The sequence below is a fragment of the Monodon monoceros genome, unplaced genomic scaffold (assembly GCF_005190385.1).
Source record: "Monodon monoceros isolate NGI ecotype Baffin Bay Population unplaced genomic scaffold, NGI_Narwhal_1 Super_Scaffold_5, whole genome shotgun sequence".
Classification (NCBI taxonomy): Eukaryota; Metazoa; Chordata; class Mammalia; order Artiodactyla; family Monodontidae; genus Monodon; species Monodon monoceros.
Genome location: NW_021703782.1, coordinates 4,668,885 through 4,692,761, shown reverse-complemented (window position 1 = coordinate 4,692,761; position 23,877 = coordinate 4,668,885). Strand labels below are relative to the sequence as shown.

The window sequence follows — 23,877 nt, the reverse complement described above, 5'->3', positions numbered from 1 at the left end:
ACTCACAGCGAGGTGTTTTCAGCTGCACAAATTGCCATCTAAGCCCATTAAATTTCAAGTTTTCATTACACTTTCTTTTGCATTCTTGAGCAATGACTAGCTCATGAGGTATAGCTAATACTGGAAAATTCTGGTTTTTACCTAATCCAGTCTGTTACCGAATACAGAGTTATCGGTTGCTACCGAATTCAGTAATATTTCTGTGCCATATATTTCTGAGTAATTCGAGGACCTCAATTACCGGGCTTTCTGAACGTGTTTGTGTGTGTTTTTTAATTAATTCTTATGACGCTATTAGTCTTAATAGTTACTATAATATTTTAGTATTACTTATCTTCTATTGCTATCAAATGATGACTTTTGATGTTTTAATGCTTCCTTGGTCCCTCTATGGAGTTCTCGGAGCCTATGTACCAGCTCACTCATCAGAATATTTACGCAAAGGAATAGGTGTAACCTTTAATGTGGCTACCTAATTATGATAACTTCTGCTGCTTTCATGTCATTTTGCCTTCCAGAGACAATGCAAACCTTTTCTACTCTGAAGCTTCTATGGTATTTCACAGATTACCTGATGGATAACATCTGCACACTGTGTACTTATCATTGATACACTGCCCAAAGTTAGTGGTTTCTTCTCCCCCAGTTTAAGTGAATGTTGTAAGGCCCCCAGAGTTTTCTTTTCCTAGACCTTGCATAAGTCCATTACTTGGTTGTTATAAACACTGCTTATGTGTACGTGCCATAACACCATGGCTTTAGAGATGGGCCCTTGGAGGCTCACATTTCTCCATAGATTGTGAAGGTGATTTTGCCACATAAAAACCTCAGTTCATAGGAATTCAGTGATCACTTAGGTAGATAAGGAAAGGCTAGTGCAACAGACCTTTAGAGTAGGTTTACTCCCTTAGCATAATTTTATAAGCCATATGTTTTCTCATGGTGCCACATGTACAGTAGTCCAAGTAGAAGCAATTGGAATCTCAGAGCTTAGGAGTTGGTAGGTTTGCATTTGAATCTCAGCTTGGCCTCTTACCAGCTGTGTGATGATGCGCAAGGTGTTTGAGTCTGTTTTTAGGTTTCTTATCTATATAATAGAGCTTTTTTTGATCTTATAGGTTTGTATGTTACTCTGTGGAATTCTTAGAACTATATCCAGTACATGATAACTTCAATAAATGTTAGCTAATGTTATTTCTTTTTGATTTAGCTGCTCAACTATTAAGAATGTTGTGCTTTCTGGTTTGGATATTTTCGCATTGCTCTGACTATACAAATATTTCATGCCTCAGTGACATAATTATATTAAAATCAGTTAAATTTGTGTATGATTCTAGTTGATAGTTTACTCCTTTCTTCAACTTAAAAATGGAAGCAGTTTTCCATGTAGTATTAAATCTCTACCTGCACTCAGGAAGTCTATTCTTTTCAATAATTTAATTTAAGGTGCATGGTGAAGTAACTTTATATTACAAGGAATGCTACTTGACTCCATTGCCTGGAGGTCAATTAAATTATAATTTTAGCTCTTACCTCCAAAAGTAGTATTGGGTCCATGAGAACAAATGATTTAGAGTGTGTGAAGCAGTATAATGACCTCACTTCAAGGATGTGGCTGGGGAATTCCCTGGTGGTCCAGTGATTAGAACTCTGCACTATCACTGCCGAAGACCTGGGTTGGATCCCTTGTTGGGGAACTAAGATCCCACAAGCTACACAGCTCCACCAAAAAAAAAGGGGATATGGTTGGATGACTTGACTAGTAGTCCTTTCAAAACTCCTTTGAGGTTCAGGTATAGTTAACTAAAGGGTCTGAAACATAGCCAAAATCAAACATAACAAGAAAGACTAATTGATGACATCTGTTAAATTCCTGATTGGTCAATTACCAGTATTTTGGTTGAAAACATTTTCTCTCTCTTTTGCAATGTACATTTACTGTCCAGCCCCCCTTAATGGGAATTTCCGGGACATGCACCATGTATGACATTCGCCATTGAATCTCCAGCACACTGTAAATTATGTGGGCTCCGTTAATATTGCTTTTTTTTTTTCTTTTTGGCTGCGTTGGGTCTTCATTGCGGCACACGGGCTTTCTCTAGCTGCAGCGAGGGGGGGCTACTCTTCTGTTGTGCGGGTTTCTCATTGCAGTGGCTTCTCTTGTTGTGGAGCACGGGCTCTAGGCGCGCGGGATTCAGTAGTTGTGGCACGTGGGCTCAGTAGTTGCAGGACGTGGGCTCAGTAGCTGTGGCTCGCGGGCTCTAGAGCACAGGCTCAGTAGGTGTGGTTCACGGGCTTAGTTGCTCTGCGGCATGTGGGATCTTCCAGGACCAGGGATCGAACCGGTGTCCCCTGCATTGGCAGGCGGATTCTTAACCACTGTGCCACCAGGGAAGTCCACCATTAATATTTCTTAAATTAATTAATGGATGAATTGCAATAGGCAGAAAAGCATAAGATAGGTGAAGAATTAAAGATGCATTTTAAACATTTTTTTTTGCAAGCCATTTTTTGTGGCTGTAATGGGGGAAGAGAGAAAGGGAGGTCGAAGGGAAGTTTATGGGGCTGAGTTTTTTAAAATAAGTGAGATTCAACATGTTTGAATCCTGAGGAGGAGGCCAGAGAGAACACTGTGATACACACACACACACACATACACGCACAGGCGCACACACACACAGGACTCTTCTTTAGGAAATGTTGTCAAACATAATGTCCAAACCTCCCCTTTCTTACGTGTATCTTTTGAAAACAGCGTATTTATTTATCATTGTTGAGTTGACTATAGATGGTCCCAAACTCTACATGCATATCATCTTTTTACTACGTGCTATCTTTCTCAACTTTTCAATATAATGAATGGTTTGTTGCACTTGAGATAATAGTTTGAAAAATCACACAAGCTGTTGGAATATTTGCATAGTGATTCTATGCTGAACAGCAGCTTGGATTTTTCTATTTCCATCTGCTTCAACTTCCTAAGTGTAAGAGGTATTATTATCATGATCATCATTACTAGTATCATTGAATTCTCTGAATTCCAAATTAGGAAACAAACTGCATATAATCTTTAGAGGAATAAAAATAACTTTTGCTCAAAAGAAATTTTTGTTTTGTATAATAAAGTCTTTTGAATTTAATTCCCTTCTCAATTTGAAAAGGGCACGTTTACCCAAGTGTAAATAATATGCTCATGTCTGTGACAAATGAAACCATTTAAAAATAATAAATTAGTCTGCAAAGCTTTCAGCGCGTATTCTTCTTAACATTTTGCCCTTCAGCCTCCTTCAGCAATGAAGGTAACCCCCTCTTGGCTTCTAATCACCATTTATTTCTAAGAATAGGAATACTTCACTGATCTGACACTCCCCCATTTGCTACAGAACTAGAAACCGAGATAGCAGTAAGCAGGGTTTCTGAGAATCAAAAGCAGACAAAATGCAAGCACTGGCTTCTTAAATTCATGGTGCTTTTTTTTTCTTTTTTTAACGGTTTTACTTTTTACATTTAGATTCTTATTCCATTTGGAGCTTCCACAGTGGTTTCTAGTTTTCCGTGGGGCCTGTATATTCTCAAATTATCTATTATTTGGCACAGTCAATGCCTCTTCATCATTAGACTTTAATGGAACTAGGCAGAGATTGTAGGGCACTGTCGGTTTATCTAGGACTTAAATTTAGTTCAGGGATGTTTCTCTGTGCAGCCTTGCCTCCTCTATCTTGCAGGCATCCATAAAAGGTCCAACCTTATACTATAGTCTTTCGTAAGGTAAAGTGTATAAATGCGGTTTTGTTCCAAAATGGATAAAGGGATAAAGCATTTTTAAATGAGGAAACCCTCAGCCATGCTGAAAATATCGTTCACAAGAAGGAATTTGATGTGCGGCTTTGGCATTAATACTGCCAACTGGAATCTCTACATTTGTGTCAGACTTTTGCTGAGACGTCATGGTAGACCTATTATGATGATTAAAACGCGCTGTTCAAAAGCATAGACCCTTCTGACTTTCTCAGCTTGGTGCACGGCAGGCGCCCTGTCTGGTGTCGCTCACTGCACTCCAGAGATGCTGCTGGCTATCGTTTCCTAAAAGGACCTCTGGATGGCAGACACTCTCCCCTCAGAGCTCTCCCACCTCTGCCAGGATGCTCAGCCCACCACCCTCCATCTGAGGGAGTCCTATTGACCCTTCGGGTGTCTTCTTGGCTATGATTCGCTCAGAGAAGACTTCCCGGATTTTGTAACCTGAATTAGAGCTCCTGGGATACTGACTCGTCACACCCTGTAATTTGCCTTTGGGTCACTCCAAGCATCTTATATGTTTGTGAGCATTATTCAGTGCAAACCGTGTCCAATGGCTCTCTCCTCACCTCCCCTTCAGCTCCAAGAAGACCTTGTCTCTTTTGTCTCCAGTGCTGAGGACTCTGCTTGTGGCCTGGTAATTACTCAACATACAGTCCTTGAATAAATAAATGATAGAATGTGAGGAAAGATGCTTTTACATTGGACATTTCTGTGCAAGATGGACAAATACAGTGAGCTGGGCCTTGACAAATAATTCCCTTTCCTTATATTATTTTGGAAAGCATTAGGAAACTTAATTTCTTCTTCTCTTGGGGATCATGGAACAATCTGTGAATTTGAAGCTTCCTGTTGCATTGATTTCTGGAATCTGTATGCCTTACTTCTTTATATCTGCAATTCCTGGCACATAGTAGGTACATGCAAATGCTTTCTAAATGAACGCTCAGTGGTATAAGATGTGTCAAAATGAATACAACCACTTATCTCACTGATCGTGCGGAAAAAATAAAGCTTGTTTTCATCAGCCCATCTCTACAGTGACTTTGTATATGAGGAAGAGAATGTAGAATCAAAGGCTGTGTTCTAAAAATAGCAGGTAAGGAAAAGTATTTCAAGTACCTCATCTTGGTGATAATAAAAATAGGAGCTTAATATTGGAAAAATGCTCAAATAAGCAAACTGGACAAACCTAACGGTTCACACTCAGAAGAGCACTTTAATAGCTTAAAAAAAAAAATCCTCTAGATTTCCCTGGAGGTCCAGTGGTTAAGACTCTGTGCTCCCAGTGCAGGGGGTGTGGGTTCGATCCCTGGTCAGGGAACTAAGATCCCACATGCCGCATGGAGTGGGCCAAAAACAACAACAACAACAACAAAAAAACCCACTGAGATTTGTCATCCAAGTTAAATAAATAGCATAAAAGTACTTAATAATTCCTTATTCTTATTAATGCCACATAATTATCAAAGGCCAACAGTGATACCCATTATCTTCGGTGAATATGTCAAAAATGAAATTTTGGCCTTGAAATTGTGCCTGAACAAGACAGATAAAGGTCATTTTCTTCATTTGAAATCATCTCTGTAAAGGTTAAGGGGGACAGACACTGCAAATCTTTCATAGTAACTCTCTTGTCAAAAGCAGAATTTTTTATGAGACAACCGTTCTGAATGTCCTTAAATCAAGAATTTAAACCTTTTAAAATATAATTGGTATGTATTGAAAAGTCTGTCATTAATACAAATGAAGTTGAGTCATTTTGATTACTTATCTTGAAAGAGCGGTTGGATGATTAAATGTTTAATTTTTGCAAAAGAAAAAAGAAAAGCTCATTGGAAGCAATAGTTCTTCAGTGGAACAGACTAAGTGGATATGGAGGATGAAGTTTCAATGTAATTTTGAAATATATGTCTTATCACTCAGATTAAAAAATGGACACTCTAAAGCAGACTTTCTAACAATTAAGAATTTACCCTGAAAGATACTGAAATCTCATGTTTCTTTCTTTCTTTTTTTTTAGTGAAAGAAGTAAAGTGTTTTTTAGGAGGAAAAAGAGTACGTGCGGATAGACACATGCACGGACTCAGAGAGAGAGTCGTGCCCTCGTGGTAGTTTGAATCGCTTTATGGGTTTCTTTTGGCCAATCATCGTGCTTTGGCAGCTTCTGAGCCCGTATTTAGTTTATCTCAGAGTCCTCCCATGTGTACACGTGCAACTCTTCGCCAAGATGGATTCTAGAGAAGAGGCCTTTGGATAGGTTGACATCACTCCCACTTTGACCTCCAAGGAGCTTTTCTGCGCATGTGTAGTCAGGAAGGTCTCCTTGACCTTGAGAATGAGAAACATGTGGTCTCTTATCTAGGCAGGGCTCAGGTCCTCCTACTACTCATCTTGGAGTATCTGTCCACAGGGAACAAATTCCAGGTGCTCAGCCTGAGGCCCATCTATCTCCTGCCTCATTTTGATATTAATTACTCATGTTTCATATTGGATTTTTTTTCCTTCAGTACCGTGATACAAATATAGGAATGTATAAATATCCTGAAATTTTTATGTTTTGCTGAAAGGTTATAAATTGAAACAGTATGAGAGTTCTGGAGTCAGTAACTAAGGATTTTACATGATAAAAGTCATACTAGTCTGCTAGATTTGATTTGTCAAAAAATATTACATGTTAAACAAGTTACATATGTATGCTAGTGAATATTCTACTTGCTGGTAATGGGCCAATTTTTTAAAACACTTATCAAACTTCTAATTTTTTACTGAGAAAAGTTTTACATAACATAAAATTAACCATTTTAAAGTAAACAGTTCAGTGGTATTTAGTGCATTTGCCACGCCATACAATCACCACCTCCACCTAGCTACAAAACACCTTCATACCCTAAGAGGAAACCTGGACACACTGAGAATTTGCTCTTCCATCCCCCAGGCCCTGGCCACCACCCATCTGCATTCTGTTCTCTGGGTCTATCTATTTGAATATTTTATATAAATGGGATCATGTAATATGTGACCTTTTGTATTTGGCTTCTTTCACTTGGCATGATGTCCTAGAGGTTTATCCATGTTGTAGCATTTGTCAGTACCTCATTGCTCTTTAGAGATGATTAATATCCCACTGTATGAATATATCACGATTTGTTTATACATTCATCTGATGGTGGCCACTTGGGCTGTTTCCACTTTTGGCATATCGTGATCAATGCTGCTTTGAACTCCAGTGTACATGAATTTGAGTACTCATTTTCCACTCTTTTGGGTATACACCTAAGAGTGGAATTGCTGGGTCATATGGTAATTCCAAGGAGGAAGAGCTGAACTGTTTTCTACAGTGACTGAAACATATCACATCCCCAAAAGCAATGTATGAGAGTTCCAATTTCTCCACAACTTTGCTAACCCTTGTTATTTTTCCATTAAAAAAAAAAATCTATATCTATCTTTGTGAATATGAAAGGGCACCTCATTAAGGTTTTGATTTGCATTTCTCTAATGACTAATGATAGTGAGCATCTTTCCATATCTTTTTTGGAGAAGTGTACCAATTTTTAATTGTTAAATTTTTTTCAATATAGGATACTCCTGCCTTTGTATAAGGCAGTGACTGTAATTCTCTAATAGGCCTTCATTTTTAATGTCTTATGCCATTCAAAAAAGAATAAAAGGTAAACAGTTGGAAAGTTTTGCATCTTCCTCTCATCTTATTAAAGATTCAGACAGAGTTCTTTCTTTTCTTCTTTCTGGGAAATTGCAATGTTTGTCATGCACTTCTTAGCATTTGCACAGTTAAGATATTTCCGTAAGTCTGTGGTCGGCATGTTAACGGTTTCCTCCAATGCTGTATTACTTTTACTCAAGTAGTAAATTTACACGTCAAGTGCCATATTAACTTTCAAGGCTCTCAGGAAAATCTCCTGCTGTTAAAATTACGTCAGTTGGTAGTGAAAAAAGAAATGCGGGATACGATTTAGCAGCTACTTTAATTAAGATACTAAAACTGTGAAATTCATTTCTGGTTTCAGTAGACATCTTTAAAATTTACTTACAAAAAAAAAAAAAACAAGCACAAAAGTTAATCATCTAAACTTGTTCTTGGGTATCACTATAAATCCAGTTATAAAAAATAATTTATCAAAAACGGGAGATATTATCTCTCTGTCACCGATTCTGAGAGTTGAAGAGAATCTTAATGTTTTTTCTATCACTGGAAAAAATCGTAAAACTTAGTAAAAAATTAACTGAACAAAATGAGATATACACAACACATGATATATGTTTTATAGATATTAAAATGACAGGACTGAGGGTTAGGGTATATATAATCAGCGTATTTCCTAAAATAGCTGTTACTTACTTTGGCTTCGAATACACAGGGGATCATTCTTTTTGGAGTTTTGTCCCACCAGCCATGTCACTGTCATAGTAAAAGAAAAAAGTCCTGGGCTTCCCTGGTGGCGCAGTGGTTGAGAGTCCGCCTGCCGATGCAGGGGACACGGGTTCGTGCCCTGGTACGGGAAGATCCCACATGCCGTGGAGCGGCTGGGCCCGTGAGCCATGGCCGCTGAGCCTGCACGTCCGGAGCCTGTGCTCCGCAATGGGAGAGGCCACAGCAGTGAGACGCCCGCGTACTGCAAAAAAAAAAAAGTCCTAACTCCCATGTTTTTCTTATACAATAATCTTTCCGAATGTGGTCATCATCTGAGTGTGGAACCCTTGCCAGATATTTGAGTTGAGCCTGCAAATTCTATTCCGTTCTTCTTCCATCCATTGAATAATAAATAGTGCTATCGTCTGAGAATTGTCCGCAGCTCAAGGCGTGGGGCTGCTGCGTATACCTGTAGTCCATTCTCATTGCTGGCAATCGGTTTGCGAACAACTTGCAACACAATTTCATCTTATTTCATGGAAGGAGAAGCTTACTAACAGTGTTTTCGGAAACGGAAGGTCTAAGATTTTACTGTGCTTACGAAGTGAAAGTTAGCCTTTTGCAGTTGTTTCAGATGTTGCCAGAGACATGATGAGCCCTAGCTCCGAGGCAAATGCATTTATTACAGTGTAAGATTCATGTGCATATCTGTTCCTCTTGCACCCTGAATCCCATGGGGAGCTATGGAGGTGGGCTCAGGTAAATGTTACACACAGGGGGTCTGTGTCACGGCTGAGAAATGCAGATCTTAGGAAATCCTTAATCTTGTAAAAGAACCACTAGCAATCCTGCACCCTCTTTGCCCTGGTGGGAAATACTATCTATTACCCTGGTCAGGAGACAAAAATAATCATCCCTCTTCTCAGGGAGAGACACAGTCTCTATCCTCCAAGACTGTTGGCTACACAAACAACATTGAAAAATAATCTTCAACAACAATGACAACAAAATAATTGTTAATGCCTTTTCTCAGGCAAAGTAGAAAAACATAGGAGACGCAGGGAGAACTGCCTTTCAACAGTTATTTACTGGGTCATCTCACACTCCATGGGATTTAATCAAGGGTCCATGCAGCCCCAAAGGCTCCCAGAAGTCATCTTATGACAATAAATAAGAGAAAGGAGAATCAGATAGATGCTGCCCATCACAGAACAGGAAGACGGAAAGGGTTGGAGTCCTTGCTTACATTGTTGAACCAGTGAACCCACCAATCCCGAAGCCCACCTTTCATTTGGACTCCTGCTATGTAAATAATAACTAGTATTTCAAATCCTGCCAGCCTGTTCTGCTTTTTTACATGTAGCTATTGTAGAAGTGACCATGTTTTAGAATCAAGGAATCAGTCCATGTCATATTAGTCCTGAACATATGCAATTGAATGAACATTACAGGTAAATCTACTGATCATTGGAATAGCAACTATCACGTGTTTACAAAGCACCATTTTGTGCCTGCTTTACTGGACTGATCTACTGTTAGAATCTAGGAGTATACTTCAGCTGGCTTCAAAGGATCCTAGAATGTTTTTTACACCTCAAAGTTAAAATGAAATTTTCTTAAAATTAAATTTTAAGAAACGGTTTCCTTGGGTTTGTTACATGTTAAAAAGTTATTATTTACAAATTTATATATGTGAAGTTGCATAAATTTTGGAAAACTCTATATTAAATTTGGTGTTTCGTCAAAAAAATTTACATATTATTTAAGCCATATTAGTTAGTCAAGTCCAAAAGCATCCTCACTGAGAGATTCTGATGGCTAAATTGACTCTCTACTGCTTCTCAGCATATTTCCCTCGTGTTATCCCTATGCCTGCAAATAACACCTTAGCAATAGTTCTGAAAAAGATGGGGATATTATTATTACTGAATTATTACTCGTTACTTTTTATGCTTCCTGTTGTCATTTAAAGTTTGGGGAAAAAAAGGTAGATAAAATAGAAAAACACAATGGAGACTTAACTACAGCTGGCCTAGTTTTGTTTGATATTTATTGATTGAATAAGAATTTTTAGAACATTTTGGTAGTCGTGAAACAAACTAAAACAAATGTGTGTTAAATGAATATTAGATCTTAGAGGACTAGGTTTTACAGAAAATCAGATTGCTGTCTATCAATTGAGAGTCAATAAAACAGACCAGTCTTCTAGTGTGAAAACTTACGAACCTAGGTATCAACTTCCCAAAGGCCTTGAGAATATTTTCTTTGAATTACTTACAGTCCATTTAAAATTGACTTACAGAAAACATAGAAGATGAGGCTAATGATAATAGTTTTATAAATTAATGATGAACATATCTCTGTGAAAATACAATGTATGAATTTGTAGTTTATCATAATTTTTGGTATTTAAAATGAAAGCATATCTCAGAAATATATTTATACAAATCAACAGATGTCATACTTTTGAAGGACTTGCTCTGACAGTTTCCTCACCAGGAAATTGGTTGATCTAATCTCCTTAGTAGTTATTCTCTCAGGGAAGAGAACATTCTCTCTAGGCCACCAGCCCTGTTTATCACTCTAGCTATTTTGCCATTGAGAACTATTTAAATGTTGTATTTTGCTAATATTGATCAGTCCTCTTATGGATGAATTAAAACTGAGTCTCTGGACTTACATATCTGAAGAAGTCTACGCTCTGTCTGAACCGGCCAAGTTACTAGATTCCCATGTGACTCAGCTAGAACCAGATCACATATCTCTTTACCAGATTGTTTTCTAACACATGCTATCTAGAGCCCTTTCACCTCAAGAAATTCTGAGTCTGGGTGATGCAGTGGTTCCCCGGACACATCTAAAGAAAAGAGAACTCAAAGAGCAAGCATTTCACTAATGCCTATAATGCATCTGTCTGGCACTGTTCAAATAACTACCATCTTTAATCCTTGGAGTAATTTTGTAAATTAAGTCCTGCTCTTGCCATTATAGATGAGGAAACAGCCTCAGAGCCAAACACCACAAAGCTAATAAGTCACAGTGCCAGGTTAAGCCTTTTGATCTGAAGCCCGTTCATTTTCCATTATAGCAATGAATACTTCAACTGAGATCAATTTTTAAAGAAACAGCAACCAGTTCCTTTTATTACTAATGGTGTAATTTATATCATTTAATGACATGTTCATGAAAATCCAAAGGGCAACTCTGAAGGTCTCCCAAATGAATTATGAAAGTCATATGATAGAGTAGAAATAACATCTTCTTCTTGAATGGTATGTAGCCTACTTAGTATATGCATATATAGATAGATATAGATACAGACAGGCAGATATAGATATATAGGCATGCACATACCTTCATACATATATAAGTTTACTCTGTTTGGGTTCTGTGAGAATATAAACATATTTATGTCTAGTTGAGAAAATAAAATTGCACACATTTGTACTCTTTCTATACTCAGTGGAACTCGTAAACAAAATAGTTGAACAATAATCAATGGGTCATTCAACTAAGAAAGACAAGTAAATATTCTCATCCTGTTCAAATAATGTGCGGCCTGTTTACAAGCAGAGACATAGAAACAGCTGTGCCTTTGTGGGGCTAAGATATCTACATAAGCATCTATATAAATTCTTACAGTCCCCTGTAATAGCATTTATTTAATGCCTGTGATGCTTGTGTCAGGTGCTATTCACATAACTACTATCTTTAATCCTTATAGCAATTTTGTAAGTTTACTCCTGCTTTTCTCATTATAGATGAGGAAACCCAGGCTCACAGCCAAATGCCACAAAGCTAATAAGTCGCAGCTCCAGGTCTATTTAACACTGACATCACTTCTACCTGGAGATAGTTTCTCTCCATTTTTCAAGGAAAATTCTGAAAATGTTCCAATATGGTATTCCTTTATTTATTGTTTCTCAATTATTTTATGTATGTTACTACACTCTTCAACAACTTATTTTTTTATTAATTTTTCATTTCAAGGTAGTATATTTGCTTGAGAATTATCAAAGCAATATATGTCGTTCCCTATTAGATAAAAGCCAATGTTCAACCCCTGTGTGAGGGTGACTCTCAGTCTTTATTAACTCTCTGTATATGGACTACTTCTCTCCTTTTGCCTTAGGGATTATTCCTGAATAGAGGTGGAAAAAATAGAAACTGAATTCCAACTTGGGGAGTCTGGATCCTTTGTGGAGCCTAGAAGTTGCAAAATGAGGATACACAAGATTTAATTCAGGACTTCGAGATGGAGATCAGAAGTAGAAGTGGCACATCAATAACTCACCAGGAAGGTGTTAAGAAAAAAAAAATACACAAGAAAATGTATGGTCAATAAGCTGTATGGAGAGAGGAAGCAGGAGCAGATAGGAAAAGGAAGAAGAGATCCAACTGTACTTCCTAATGCCATAAAAATGACTACTTCCGGGCTTCCCTGGTGGCGCAGTGGTTGAGAGTCCACCTGCCAATGCAGGGGATGCGGGTTCGTGCTCCGTTCCGGGAAGATCCCACATGCCGCGGAGCGGCTGGGCCCATGAGCCATGGCCGCTGAGCCTGCGCGTCCGGAGCCTGTGCTCCGCAACGGGAGAGGCCGCAGCAGTGAGAGGCCCGCGTACCGCAAAAAACAAACAAACAAAAATGACTACTTTCTTTTATAGTGTTTAAATTTTTTACTTACTTTTCACGTAATCCACCTACCACGTAACTGGCTATGAATATTATTTCCATTCCTAATTATCCAATAAATATGCTGACTACCCTCTTGTTCAGACTTTCCAGTTTGTTCCATGCTGGATTAATTCATTTACGAGTTTCATTGCTGCGAGTTTTAAAACAAAAGTCAATCCATCATTTATTCATATTGATTTCTATATCATCTGTGATCATTCAACTATATTGAGTTTTCTCTCACCCATAATTTTTTATCCTAAAGTATATGTGTGAGAGAAACAGAGACAAGAAAAAGAGCACAACAAATAAAAAAGATAATATATTCCAAGATTATGGTTAGAACAATAGAACACTGGAAGACAGAGAATGTACACAAGAGGTAGAAAACTAGGAAACACGCATTTACAATTGACAGCCACTGAAAAAATAGGGCCACGATTCTTACATTGGGTTAATAGCCTCACAACTAGATACAAACTCTTCCCTAAAGTCACCCCATGGTTCAGCCAGAAAGGAAGACTTACAACCTAAACCTAAACGTATAAAATGTTCACTCATCACTCATCTGTTCCTCTTGCCTCTCCTTCCCTTTTCCCCACAAAAGATGCTTATTCAAGCACCAGCTCCCCTGTGAAATCATCTGGTTTATCCCCCTTCTGACTCCTTGCCTATTGCTCTGTGTCTCCATGCTAGTTTGTACTCTCTTTGGGAATGTGCATCTTTCTGCATGGCACGTCTGTAGCTGTATATGCTTCTTTCTCCAGATGTGTTTCCAACACAATGGAATACTACTCAGCCATAAAAATGAACGAAACTGGGTCATTTGTAGAGACGTGTATGGACTTAGAGACTGTCATACACAGTGAAGTAAGTCAGAAAGAGAAAAACAAATATCGTATATCAACGCACATATGTGGAATCTAGACAAATGGTCCAGATGAACCTATCTGCAAAGGAGAAATAGAGACACAGATGTACAGAACAAACATACGGACGCCAAGGGGGGAAAGGGGGGATGGGATGAATCGGGAGATTGGGATTGACATATATACACTGCTATGTATGCAGTAGATAACTAGTGAGAGCCTGCTGTATAACGCGGGGGACCCTACTCAAGGCTCTGTGGTGGCCTGATGGGAGGGAGGTCCAGAAGGGAGGGGATATGTGTATACATATGGCTGATTCACTTCACTGTGCAGCAGGAGCTAGCACAACATAAAAAACAAAACAAAACAAACTCTCCTGTCTTAGGCCGAGCCCTCCTCAGCACTGGCAATTAGAGACCCGCATTGGTTCAGGAAACTTAGTTACTTTATGGTTATGAAATGCATGGAAACTCCTTCAAATAAAACACGAAGTAGTAACACGGTAATGTTACTCCTTCCTTCCTTTCACTCCTTATTGAATTGGCAGGATCACCCACCGATAAAGTCACTTCCCCATTTCTGTAGTTAATAACCTGGATCTGCATCATTCTGTGTCTTCCTATCAACTATTTTCGGAAAGTGAAGGGAGGTCAAAGCACACGGTACCTGGTGAAGCCAGTATCGTTCAGTGCGTGTATAGGACTTAATACAAATTTTAATTTTTTTTTTTGGCTGCACCGCACAGCACGTGGGATTTTAGTTCCCTGACCAGGGATCATACCCGCACCCTCTGCACTGGAAAGCAGAGTCTTAACCACTAGACTGCTGGGAAGTCTCAGGACTTAAACAACTTTTATTTATTTATTTTTTATTTTATTTATTTTTATTGAAGTATAGTTGATTTACTATATCATATTAGTTTAAGGTGTATAGTGATTCAGATTTTTTGTTTTGCAGATTATATTCCATTATAGGTTATTTCAAGATATTGGGCATAAACCCCTGTGCTATACAGTAAATCCCTGTTGCCTGTTTTATGTACAGTAGTTTGTATCTGTTAATTCCATACTCCCAATTTGTCCCTCCTCCCCCACTTTGGTAACCATAAATTTGTTTTCTATGTCTGTGAGTCTGTTTCTGTTTTGTTTATAGATTCATTCGTGTTATTTTTTAGATTCCACACATAAGTGATATCATAGAGTGTTTATCTTTCTCTGACTTATTTCACTAAGCATAATATTCTCTAAGTCTATCCATGTTGCTGCAGATGGCAATATTTCACTCCTTTTTTTTTAAACATCTTTATTGCAGTATAATTGCCCTACAATGGTGTGTTACTTTCTGCTTTATAACAAAGTAAATCAGCTATACATATACATATGTCCGCATATCTCCTCCCTCTTGCATCTCCCTCCCTCCCACCCTCCCTATCCCACCCCTCTAGGTGGTCACAAAGCACCGAGCTGATCTCCCTGTGCTATGCGGCTGCTTCCCACTAGCTATCTATTTTACGTTTGGTAGTGTATATATGTCCATGCCACTCTCTCACTTTGTCCCAACTCACCCTTCCCCCTCCCCGTATCCTCAAGTCCAATCTCTAGTAGGTCTGTGTCTTTATTCCCGTCTTACCCCTAGGCTCTTCATGAATTTTTTTTTTTTTAGGTTCCACATATATGTGTTAGCATATGGTATTTGTTTTTCTCTTTCTGACTTACTTCACTCTGTATGACAGACTCTAGGTCCACCCACCTCAATACAAATAACTCAGTTTCGTTTCTTTTTATGGCTGAGTAATATTCCATTGTATATATGTGCCACTTCTTCCTTATGCATTCATCTGTTGATGGACACTTAGGTTGCTTCCACGTCCTGGCTATTGTAAATAGAGCTGCAATGAACATTTTGGTACATGACTCTTTTTGAATTATGGTTTTCTCAGGGTACATGCCCAGTAGTGGGATTGCTGGGTCATATGGTAGTTCTATTTTTAGTTTTTTAAGGAACCTCCATACTGTTCTCCATAGTGGCTGTATCAATTTACATTCCCACCAACACTGCAAGAGGGTTCCCTTTTCTCCACACCCCCTCCAGCATTTATTGTTTGTAGATTTTTTGATGATGGCCATTCTTACTCGTGTAAGATGATACTTCACTGTAGTTTTGATTTGCATTTCTCTAATGATTAACAATGTTGAGCATTCTTTCATGTGTTTGTTGGCAATCTGGATATCTTCTTTGGAGAAATGTCTATTTAGGTCTTCTGCCCATTTTTGGATTGGGTTGTTTGTTTTTTTGCTATTGAGCTGCATGAGTTGCTTGTATATTTTGGAGATTAATCCTTTGTCAGTTGCTTCATTTGAAAATATTTTCTCCCATTCTGAGGGTTGTCTTTTCGTCTTGTTTATGGTTTCCTTTGCTGTGCAAAAGCTTCTAAGCTTCATTAGGTCCCATCTGTTCACTTTTGTCCCTATTTCCATTTCTCTAGGAGGTGAGTCAAAAAGGATCTTGCTGTTTATACAACCGTTAAAACAACAACCACCAAAAAAACAAAAATTCAGTAAGGCTGGCCCATTTCAGTAAATGACACCACAATTCATAAATTGTTCAAGCAAGAAAATTGGGAGTAAACGCATATCCCTCTCCTCTCTGTGCCTCACCGTTTCTTCACAAAAACTTCACAGTACGTTTTGATTATTCTACTTGCAAATATATCTCAGATCCATCCACTTTTCTCCACTGCCACTGCTGCAATCAGAGCTCACGCTGCCATTATTTCTCGATGGGTTACTAAGCAGCCTCTTAACTGGTCTCTCCATTGTCAGCCCTGAAAACTGGCAATGCATTTGTCATATGTCCGCTAAGGTGGTGAAAGAAAAAAGATCGTGTTACTTCCCTGCTAAAAATCCTTCAGTAACTTGCACTTGAAATAAAATCCAAGCACTACGTCTGGACCATCTCTCAGTCACCCCACTCTGCACCCTGTTTGCTCTGTTTGGCCACCCAAGCTGTCTTCCATCCCTAGTGTGGTTTGAGATTTTGTTTCCATATTTCTCCTCCTGTCTCAAATACTTTTGGACGTCATTTCCCCATCATCCCTGGAAAAGATAGACTATAAAATGGCTACATCCAATACTTACCTCTTTCCACTGAAGAAGTATTTAAATTCTTGACTTTTTTTGTCAAATAGTCACTCAGTTCACTGGTGAGAAATAATATCTCCATTTCCAGTTAGCCAACAAATACAGCAAATGCTTCTCTTGCTCTTGATCTTTCCAGTAAGTTACAATTCCTATTAATTTACTTCGGAGAGTTTCATGGCTGCCAGTTTTTCAACTCAGATCTTTCTTATATGCTTGGGCAGGTTGGCCCATGGAGAAGGATGGTCAGCTGAGTGAAATGGAGTATTGAAATCCTATGTGCCCAGCTCAACATGCCGTATTCTCCCAGAGGAAGGGGCATCTCATGCAAACTCATGGGAAGGTGCCATACAGACCAGCAGCAGAGCGCTCTTCCCCAAGGGCCCCGGAGATGCTCTTCCTCATTTGACTGGATAAATGCTATCCTGAAGGACTCATTGTATTTTTTTCTCTTTTTCTTTTTTTTTTTTTTGCAGTACGTGGGCCTCTCACTGCTGCGGCCTCTCCCGTTGTGGAGCACAGGCTCCAGACGTGCAGGCTCAGCGGTCATGGCTCACGGGCCCAGCCGCTCCGCGGCATGTGGGATCTTCCCGGACCGGGGCACGAACCCGTGTCCCCTGCATCGGCAGGCGGACTCTCAACCACTGCGCCACCAGGGAAGCCCCTGAAGGACTCATTTTAAATGTCAGCTCTTCAATGAGTTTCTCCTGGGAGGACTCCGATGATGATCATGACATGTGTCTTAGCTGTTACTGGTTGTATACTCACAATTTGGGAAATCTCTTTGGATTTACTAAACATTTAACGTCTTCAACCTCAAGAATCGCCTCTTTAAAAACCAGCTAATGAGACAAAGATCTGGTTTAAAATCTTCTTCGTCTCCACTCTTATCCCCACCCCATCATAAAAAACCTACTATGATTTCAACAAAGAATAAACAAAAACTTTCCCCTGCTGTATGAGAATCTGACCCCCAGTTAACTTTCTAACTTTTCCCCCCCAGGAAACCAGATAAAAAAATGGACTTTCAAATATATTAATGGGCAACATTGCTTACTGTAAAATAATTTTTAAAAAAGACCAGCACCAAGGGTGAATGAACCCTGATGTAAAACTGTGGACTTTGGGTGATTCTGATGTGTCAGTGTAGGTTCCTCGATTGTAACACACGTACCACTCTGGAGGGGGATAGTGACAGTGGGGAAGGCTCCATGCCGGGGCAGGGAGCATATGGGAAATCTCTGCCTCTTCCTTTCAACTTTGCTATGAACTTAAAGCTGCTCTAAAAAGTTAAAAAAAATTAAAGACCCAGGTTGGTGAATTGTATTTGGATTCAGGAGGAGCTACGGGTAGTCAGAGGGTTGGGCTTGCCTGAGCATGGTTATTCTAGTCATTCTTCACATTCTCTGATGGATGCTGAAAAGTAGATATATTTGTTTGCTATTGCTGCGATAACAAAGTCTCACAGACCAGGAGGCTTAATCAACAGAAATGTATTTTTCACACAGTCCTGGAGGCTAGAAGTCTGAGATCAAGGTGTTGGCAGGGTTGTTTTGTTTTTGCTTTCATTTTCTGAGATCCCTCTCCTCAGCTTGTAAGTGACTATCTTATCATCTTATCTTCTCTGTATCCTTATGTGGTCTTCCCTCTGTTCACAACTGTGTCCTAATTTCCTCTTCTTATGAGGACACCAGCCCACCCATATGACTTCATTTTACCTTGTTACCTCTTTAAAGACCTTACCTCCAAATACAGTCACATTCTGAAGTCCTGGGGGGCAGGACTTCAACATATGAATTTTGAAGGCACACAGTTTAGTCCAGAGCACTATACCTACGGGAATACTGGTTCCCTTGAGACACGAGCCTTCTAAGCCAGAGTACCCAGTGCCGCCCATTGTGGAGGTTAAGCCTGAGCTGTGCTCCCTGGTGGATGCAAGGAACTGCCAGTGTTCCCCTGATCAGGAGCTTTGGTTCCTGGCCTCCACCAGGAGTTGACTGGTGCTTGGCGGATGTTGCCAGTGATGTATTTTCCACTGGGATTATTATATTCTTCAGGCCACTAAGAGAAATCAAATCACCTACACTCAAACATTAGCCTTCCTGAAAACATTCTCCTTACCAGTTTATGTCATGTAAAATGGTATTTTTCTTTTATGATAATGCTAGATAATTCTTGCAACCATCACTAAAAAGGAGAATTACAATGAATGGAATACAATTTTATACAACTAATATCCTTTCTGTAGGATCTTAAAGCAGAATGAAAAAGATCACTACTTTGAACACTTAGACTAACCTATGCTTTGGAAATTAAGGTTACACCTTTTCAGTGCAGTTATACCTCTAAAAACATCCAAAGTCCTGAAACTAAGTTTAATCTTACTGCAACAGGATGCTTTGGCTATGGGTTTTTGTTGCTGTTATGGTGGTTTCATTTAATAATTTTCTTTGCCACATAGACACCAAATTGATGGCTCTACATCTTGGTAAATGTTCAGAGATGAACTTACCATTTAATGTGTTTTGGTAATGTTACTAATGTATAATAGTACTAATGTTTTTGTTTTAATATCTTATTTGGTGATAAGAAAAAGGTAAAGGATCTAGAGAATAAAGAAATGGAGAAGTGCATGTACCCATGCACCACAATGTTCAAAGCAGCACTATTCACAATAGCCAAGACATGAAAGCAACCTAAGTGCCCGTTGACAGATGAATGGATAAAGAAGATGTGGTCCACATATACAATGGAATACTACTCAGCCATAAAAAAGAATGAAAGAATGCCATTTGCAGCAACATTGATGGATTTAGAGATTATAATACTAAGTGAAGTAAGTCAGAGAAAGACAAATATCATATGATATAACTTATATGTGGAATCTAAAAAAAAAAAAGATACGAATGAACTTATTTAGAAAACAGAAACAGACTCACAGACTTAGAAAACAAACTTATGGTTACCAAAGGGGAAAGGTATGGGGTAGGGATAAATTAGGAGTTTGGGATTAACACAGACACACTACTAGATAAAATAGTTAATCAACAAGCACCTACTGTATAGCACAGGGAACTCTACTCAGTACTCTGTAATAACCTAAATGGGAAAAGAAACTGAAAAAGAATAGACATATGTATCTGTATAACTAAATCACTTTGCTGTACACCTGAAACTAACATAACATTGTAAATCAAATATAATCTGATATACAATTTAAAAGAAGAAACAGAGAAGTTATTTAATAATCACCATGCACAGGTGTAGAATGCAGCGTAACTGAAGCCAGTGGGGCCTCATTTTCCGTGCAGCCATGTTGGGAAGCTAGAACGATAGCGGGGATGGAGGCAGGGTAGGGGCCGCCAGCATAGGCAGCAGAAGGGGATGGGAGTCCTGCAGATGACTGACGTAGAGGGCTGTGTGGGGTCCAATCCCCCTTTCTCACTCCCAGTAATGTGACTTCAGTTCAGATAATTACCAAATCTAAGTCTCAGTTTCCCGTTCCCTCAAACCAAGACAATGGCTACCAAAAGTTGTGACAAGCAAATAATGTGGTGCCTGCAAAGTACTTCCTTGAACTCCTTCAATAATAATCGTTATCATTACGTCTGAAATTAAACCTCTGAGAGGCCGTGATCATTACCAGAGAGAGGGCTGTAGTACCAAATTGCATACCCTATTAAAAAGGCTGATTCTGGGACCCAATTCCACTGGGAGGGATGGTTCCCCCCACCAGTAAGAAGCAATTCTCCAAACACCAGCTGCACACCCTACAATTCAACTCAACTCTGACACTATCTACCTGGAGAGAGCATCAGATTCCACAGGTTAAGGGCTCAGTCCCACAAGACTGCCCTGACTTCAGATGCCAATCACAAGTCCTGGTTGCCTCCTGTGCTTCTGACCCACCGGCTACAGATTGGAGGTTCCCTCCTTGGACTTCAGACACCACGTGCAGGTCCAGGATGTCACTTTTACTTCAGACCAACTGGCCACAAATCAGAAGTCCCCACGATCCCCACCTTGGGGTCAACTAATTTGCTAAAGCACTGCATAGAAGTCAGAGAAACATTTTATTTGTTGGATTACCAGTTTATTACAAAAGGATATAACTCAGAAGCAGCCAGATGAAAGAGATGTATAAGGTAAGATACGTGGGAAGAGACAGGGAGCTTCTGTGCTCGCTCTGGGAGGGCTTACCAACCCGGAAGGCCTCAGAACCTTGTCCTTTGGGGGTTTTGTGGTAGCTTAATTATAGAGGCATGATTGATTGATTCAACACCCCAGCCCCTCTCCTCTCCCAAAATCAGAGGGTGGGACTGAAAGTTCCAACCCTCTAATCACAGTTGGTCCCCTGGCAACCAGCAACCCCATCTTTAGGTGTGTTCCAAAAGTCACCTCGTTAACAGAAACCCAGCTGTGGTGGGAAGGGGCTTGTTATGAATCGCAAGACACTCATTTCACCTTTATGGCTCTGAAGCATTTCAGGAACTGAGGACAAGAGACCAAATATTACAACAAAAGATGCTCTTGTTAGTCTTTTTTTTTTTTTGCGGTACGCGGGCCTCTCACTGTTGCGGCCTCTCCCGTTGCGGAGCACAGGCTCTGGACGCGCAGGCTCAGCGGCCATGGCTCACGGGCCCAGCCGCTCCGCGGCACGTGGGATCTTCCCGGAACGGGGCACGAACCCGCGTCCCCTGCATCGGCAGGCGGACTCTCAACCACTGCGCCACCAGGGAAGCCCTATTAGTCTTATAGCTCAGGAAATTCCAAGAGTTTTGGGAGCTGTGAGCCAGGAACCAAGGAAGAAGACTAAATATATATGAGAAACGTATCTTGGTTAGCTGAAGACCAAACATATATTTCTCATAAATCACAGTATCACATCTTTATTTTGGTATCTCCTAGTTTCTCCTTCACAAATCAATTGCACTTTCCACCTCCAACTTTTAGCCACATTACTATAAATAAAATCCTAGTTCTATTTTGGTGACATGATTTTCATATAAGTTGCAACTGTAATAACGAAATCTAATCTCTGACTAATTTCTGCTTAGGTATCTGTCTGTACTAAAATCTTACCAAGGGGTTAAAAAGATGTATGAAACCTGAGGCTCTGTTCTACCTTTCAAATACAAAGTATTTAAAAAACAGGAGTAAGAATTATTGCAATATGTCAAAGAAAGTGTCACACTAGATCACTATATCTTTTTTTTTTTTTTTTTTTTGCGGTACGCGGGCCTCTCACTGCTGCGGCCTCTCCCGTTGCGGAGCACAGGCTCCGGACGCGCAGGCTCAGCGGCCATGGCTCACCGGCCCAGCCGCGCCGCGGCATGTGGGATCTTCCCGGACCGGGGCACGAACCCGTGTCCCCTGCATCGGCAAGCGGACAGTCAACCACTGCACCACCAGGGAAGCCCCCATATCTATTTTTATATAGTTAAAGCATCTTATCCAAACTTCCTAGCTTCTGTCATTAATCATGGAACTCTAGCAATGAAAGAGACTCTTGACATTGTCTAAAGCAACTCTTCAGCTATGGCAGAAATCTCATTACACAGTCCAAACAGGTGAAGCCTTTAGCTGGATATCTCCAGCTAACTTTAGAGCGGGGCTTCCTGACTGGGAGAATGTTCTCTTTTATGGAAAGTCCAGGTTACTTGTATTCTTTGAATCCCATCTCATTTTTTACTTCTTTAGTCTTACAGGACAAGTCAATTACTTCTCATGGACTGCCCTTCCAAGCCCTTAGGCTCAAGGTAGGGCTAGGAATAAACTACCCAGATAAACACTGACAAAATTCCCAAACGTGAGATGGCCTTTAACGAAGAAAATTTTCACTAATTTCTAAAGTTTATACCTGAAATTTGGCATGCCAAATTGCTATCCTCAAAAAATATTTCAAAAGAAATTCCACTTTATAGCATTTTAGACTATGATATATTAGCACGTTCTCATACAAAGATACAGTTTTACAACATTTACGGTTTAAAAAACATCAAAACAGTTCCACAAAATAGAAAGGAAACATTACTGTAAAGCTTAATTTTCTATTACTGTATCTGATAAAACATCCCTTTTATGTTTTGCCCTGTAAGTGGTAGGACCTTCGTGGTCAATGTGAAAGATTAGAGTCATCCTCATCTTCTTGACCATCACCATCACCATCATCAGCATCATCATGAACATCAACACTATTACCGCCACCAGCATCACCAAGAACATCACCATCAACAGCATCACCAAGAACATCACCATCACCGTCATCAGCAACATCCTGATCATCACCATCATTAACATCACCCGCACATGGTTGTCAGACACACAGGACCTATGTCAATCAGCATATAGAGGGAACAGATAAATAATTTAAAGAAATTTTGGCAAGACCATCTTGGTACTTGAAACTTTGGGGCTTTTTACATGTCTTCAAATGGTACCTGGAATATTTTCATGGATTTCACCAAATTAAAAATAAGGCATAGTGGCTTTACATTAATTAAGCTTGACATATATAGTACAGATATTTTCCAGACAACTGCTAATAGAGTTCTCATCCGATGTGAAAAAATGTATTTCGGGAAGTAGAATGAAGTATTTATTGGAAGCAGACCAATAAAACACAGAATCATTGGATTTGGCCTCAAAAATGTTTCTTGTTTGCTTCACATATGTCATGACAGCAATTTGGAAAAATTGACCCCAGAAAAGCATATTCTTTGCTCCATTTAAAGGCCACATATATTCATAAATAGATTGCTATTTCCACATTTGGTTAATTCTTTTATTGCCAAATTAAATCCTTTATAAGTTATATATATTTTATCGTGGTTTTTTTTTTACAGTGAGTCATCAAATTTATCCCTTAGCTCTAAGCAGGGAAACATCACCTCTTAAGGAATTTTGTTTTAACAGGACTTCTTCTGGCTGGGATGTGCTATGCATGACACAACATTCTTGCCAACAGTTTTACCATTTTCTAAAATGTTGCTTATACCTTTGGACACTCAGAAACCTTATGCGC

The 23,877-nt window shown here is 39.5% G+C and overlaps 1 protein-coding gene across 1 annotated transcript in view; it reads right to left on the bottom strand.

Annotated features, from left to right (window-relative positions):
* The window catches only part of GALNTL6 (polypeptide N-acetylgalactosaminyltransferase like 6), a 1,140,136-nt gene that overhangs the window by 797,169 nt on the left and 319,090 nt on the right, over positions 1-23,877 (bottom strand). The gene's annotated exons all lie outside the window — the stretch shown is intronic.